The sequence below is a fragment of the Notamacropus eugenii genome, chromosome 5 (genome assembly GCF_028372415.1).
Source record: "Notamacropus eugenii isolate mMacEug1 chromosome 5, mMacEug1.pri_v2, whole genome shotgun sequence".
Taxonomy (NCBI): Eukaryota; Metazoa; Chordata; class Mammalia; order Diprotodontia; family Macropodidae; genus Notamacropus; species Notamacropus eugenii.
In genome coordinates, this window is record NC_092876.1 from 365,807,577 (window position 1) to 365,812,300 (window position 4,724).

Genomic DNA, 4,724 nt, shown 5'->3' on the forward strand with positions numbered 1-4,724 from the left:
TGCTATATTCCTTGCCTACTGCATCTTGAGTGCCAAGTCTATTCCACTTGTCTACCTCTCTGTTTCTTTTTTTTTTTTTTTTGAAGAAAGCACACTTCAGTAGTATATTTATTGGTTCTTAGGTTCATATAACAAGCCTTTTAATCATGTACTTTGATGCTGTGGCCTGAGTTGAATTCAACAGAAAAATTCTATCCATCAAGATGGCTAATTACTAACCAGGCACAGCGATTCATATCATGTTGAGTTTCCTCAGAATATTACAGGTCTTTCAGGTCTTTTTGGATGTCCCACAAAGTATCTGCACTCTTCTTGAGTTGAGCTACCTCATCATCTTTCAGCTTCTGGTTGATAACGCTGGTCAGTCCTCGGGCATTCAGAATGCATGAAAGGCTAAGGAAGACTTCATTCTCGATGCCATACATCCCCTTCACCATAGTGGATACAGGATGAATCTTGGAGAGATTTTTTAACATGGTCTCAATTAGATCAGCAACACTTAGTCCAATAGCCCAGTTAGTGTGTCCTTTGAGTTTGATCACCTCGTAGGCACTTTCAATCACCAGCTTATGAACCTCCTTCCAGTTTTCACTGTCATTGTCAGTTCCCATTTCTGGATTCAGGTCTTGGAGGGAAACACCTGCCACATTCACTCCACTCCATACAGCCACACTTGAGTCTCCATGCTCTCCAAGGATCCAGCCATGGCAGCTGCTTGGATGGATGCCAAGTTTTTCAGACATAAGATAGCGGAATCTAGCAGAATCCAGATTGCATCCACTCCCAATCACCCGGTGCTTTGGCAGGCCACTCAGTTTCCAGGTGACATATGTAAGGATATCCACTGGGTTGGAAACCACAATTATGATACAGTCTGGGCTATACTTTACAATCTGGGGGATAATAAACTTGAAGACATTCACATTCCTTTGTACCAGATTGAGGCGACTCTCTCCCTCTTGCTGGCGGACTCTGGCAGTGACTACAACAATCTTGGAACCAGCAGTGACAGAGTAATCTTTATCAGCCACAATTTTAGGAGTCTGAAGAAACAAGTTCCCATGCTGTAGATCCATCATTTCTCCTTTGAGTTTGTCTTCCAAAACATCAACAAGGGCAAGTTCTTCAGCAAGACTCTTTGCAAGTATGCTGATAGCACAGGCCATACCAACTTGTCCAACGCCCACAACAGTAATCTTATTGTTTGGGGCTGCTGCCTCCTCTTCTGCAACTGGAACAATCAGTTTTTCTTTAAGAGTAGCCATTTTGTTCTGCCTAAAGAGTAGGTGACTGCCTGGGATGAAGTTTGTCCCGAAGAGAGAAGAGAAGCAGCTACGTCTTCCTCCAGCCGTGACCTAGCTACCTACCTCTCTGTTTCTTAGCCAATACCAAGTGGTTTTGATAATTGCTGCTTTATAGTACAGTTTGGGGTCTGGTAGCACTAGGCCACCTTCCCAAGCATTTCTTTTCATTAGTCCCTTTGATATTCTGGACCTTTTGTTTTTCCAAATGAATTTTGATATTATTTTGTCCAGCTCTAGAAAGTAATTGTCTGATAGTTTAATTGGTATGGCACTAAATAAGTATATTAATTTGGGTAGAATTGTCATTTTTATTATATTAGCACGGCCTACCCATGAGCAACTAATGTTTTCCACTTACTTAAATCTGACTTTATTTGTGCAAAAAATGTCTTGTAATTGTGTTCATATAATCCCTGGGTTTGTTTTGGCAGGTAGACTCCTAAATATTTTATACCGTCTACCCTAACTTTAAATGGGATTTCTCTTTCTATCTCTTGCTGTTGGACTTTGTTGCTAATATATAGGAATGCAGAAGATTTGTGTGGGTTTATTTTGTACCCTGCAACTTTGCCAAAGTTGTTTATTAATTCTAGTAATTTTTTACTTGAATCTCTGGGATTCTCTAGGTAAATCATCATATCATCTGCAAAGAGTGATAACTTAGTTTCTTCTTTGGCTATTTTAATTCCTTGGATGTCTTTATCTTGTCTAATTGCTACAGCTAACATTTCTAGTACCACATTAAATAATAGTGGTGATAATGGACAACCTTGTTTCACCCCTGATCTTATTGGGAATGCATTTAGCTTATCCCCATTGCATATAATGCTTGCTGAAGGTTTTAGATAGATACTGCTTATTATTTTATGGAAAGTTCCCTTTATTCCTACATTCTCCAGTGTTTTTAGTAGGAATGGATGTTGTATTTTGTCAAAAGCTTTTTCTGCATCTATTGAGATAATCATGTGGTTTTTGTTAGCTTTGTTGTTGATGTGATCGATAATGCGAATAGTATTCCTAATATTGAACCAGCCCTGTAGTCCTGGTATGAATCCTACCTGATCATAATGTATTAATCTCGTGATAAGATGCTGTATTCATTTTGCTAGAATCTTATTTAAAATTTTTGCATCTATATTCATCAGGGAAATTGGTCTATAATTTTCTTTCTCTGTTTTGTCTCTTCCTGGTTTGGGTATCAAAACCATATTTGTATCATAGAAAGAATTTGGGAGGACTCCTTCTTCCCCAGTTTTCAAGAATAGTGTATGTAGTATTGGAATTAACTGTTCTTTAAATGTTTGATAGAATTCACTTGTGAATCCATCTGGCCCTGGAGGTTTTTTCCTAGGGAGTTCATTGATGGCTTGTTCAATTTCTTTTTCTGAGATGGGGTTGTTTAAGTATTCAACTTCCTCTTCTGTTAATCTGGGCAATTTGTATTTTTTAAAATATTCATCCATCTCGTTTAGATTATCGAATTTGTGGGCATAAAGTTGGGCAAAGTAGTTTCTAATTATTGTTTTAATTTCCTCCTCATTGGAGGTGAGTTCACCCCTTTCATTTTTAATATTAGTAATTTGGTTTTCTTCTTTCTTTTTTTTAATCAGATTGACCAAAGGTTTATCAATTTTATTAGTTTTTTAATAAAACCAACTATTGGTTTTATTTATTAATTCAATAGTTTTCTTAATTTCAATTTTATTAATCTCTCCTTTGGTTTTCAGTATTTCTAATTTGGTATTTACTTGGGGATTTTCAATTTGTTCTTTTTCTAGCTTTTTCAACTGCAAGCCTAAGTCATTGATCTCCTCTTTCTCTATTTTATTTATGTAAGCATTCAGAGATATAAAACTTCCCCTAATAACTGCTTTTGCGGTATCCCATAAGTTTTGGTATGTTGTCTCACTATTGTCATTCTCTCGAATGAAATTGTTGATTATTTCTATGATTTCTTCTTTAACCCAACCCTTCTTTAGAATTAGATTATTTAGTTTCCAATTGATTTTTGGTTTCTCTTTCCATGGCCTTTTATTACATGTAATTTTTAAAGCATTATGATCTGAAAAGGATGCATTGATTATCTCTACCTTTCTGCACTGGATTGTGAGATTTTTATGTCCTAGTACATGGTCAATTTTTGTAAATGTTCCATGTACCGCTGAGAAAAAAGTATATTCCTTTCTATTCCCATTTAATTTTCTCCAAAGATCTATCCTATCTACCTTATCCAGAGTTTTATTTACCTCCTTAACCTCTTTCTTGATTATTTTGAGGTTGGATTTATCGAGTTCAGAGAGGGGGAGGTTGAGGTCCCCCACTAGTATAGTTTTGCTATCAATTTCTTCCTTCAACTCCCCCAACCTCTCCTCTAAGAATCTGGATGCTATACCACTTGGAGCATACATGTTTAGTAATGATATTGCTTCATTGTCTATGGTGCCTTTTAGCAGGATATAGTTTCCATCCTTATCCCTTTTGATTAGATCTATTTCTGCTTTTGCTTTGTCTGAGATTAGGATTGCTACTCCTGCCTTTCTTACATGAGCTGAGGCACAATATATTCTGCTCCATCCTTTGACCTTTATCCTATGTGTATCCCCCCGTTTCAAATGTGTTTCTTGTAAGCAGCATATTGTTGGATTATGGCTTTTAATCCATTCTGCTATCCGTCTCCGTTTCATGGGAGAGTTCATTCCATTCACATTCACAGTTATGATTACAATCTGTGTATTTCCCTCCATCCTCTTTCCCACCATTTGTGCTTTTAGCTCTCCCGTCTCCCTTCCCCTCCTCAATAGTATTCACTTTTCTTCCCCTCCTCCTGCAGCCTTCCCCTCCTTCTTTTGAACCCCTCCCTTTTAGTCCCCTTTACTTTTATTGCTTCTTTACTCCCTTTTAGCCACCCTCCCCTTTCTTCCCCCTTCCCCTCCTACTACCTATAGAGCTAGTTAGGCTTATCTACTTAAGATTATTGTTCCCTCCTTTGAACAAATCAGATGAGAGTACCTCTCAAACAATGCTCATCTCCCTCCCCTCCTTCCCTCTACTATAGTTTTGTACTTATTCCTGTGATATAATTTGCCATTTTCTGCTTCCCCCTTTCCACACCTCCTATTACATTCCCTTCTCATACTTAAATCATATTTTTGACATGACATCATTTACTTTATGCCCGTTCCCTCTGCATATATCCCTTTTATCATAATAGCTGCACAGTTCTCAAGATTAACAGGTATCATCTTCCCTTATAGGGAGGTAAACAGTTTGCCCTAATTGAGTAGCAAGTTTTTGTTTTTGTTTTTTCCCCTCTGTTTACCTTTTTATGATTCTCTGGAGTCCTGCATTTGAAGATCAAATTGTTTATTGAGTTCTGGTGTTTTGGTCAGGAAGCTCTGGAAATCCCTTATTTCGTTGAAT

At 37.5% G+C, this 4,724-nt stretch overlaps 1 pseudogene; it reads right to left on the bottom strand.

The window, feature by feature from the left end:
• Positions 1-245: 245 nt before the first annotated feature.
• LOC140506692 (L-lactate dehydrogenase B chain pseudogene) lies at positions 246-1,355 on the bottom strand (annotated as a pseudogene).
• Positions 1,356-4,724: the final 3,369 nt, after the last annotated feature.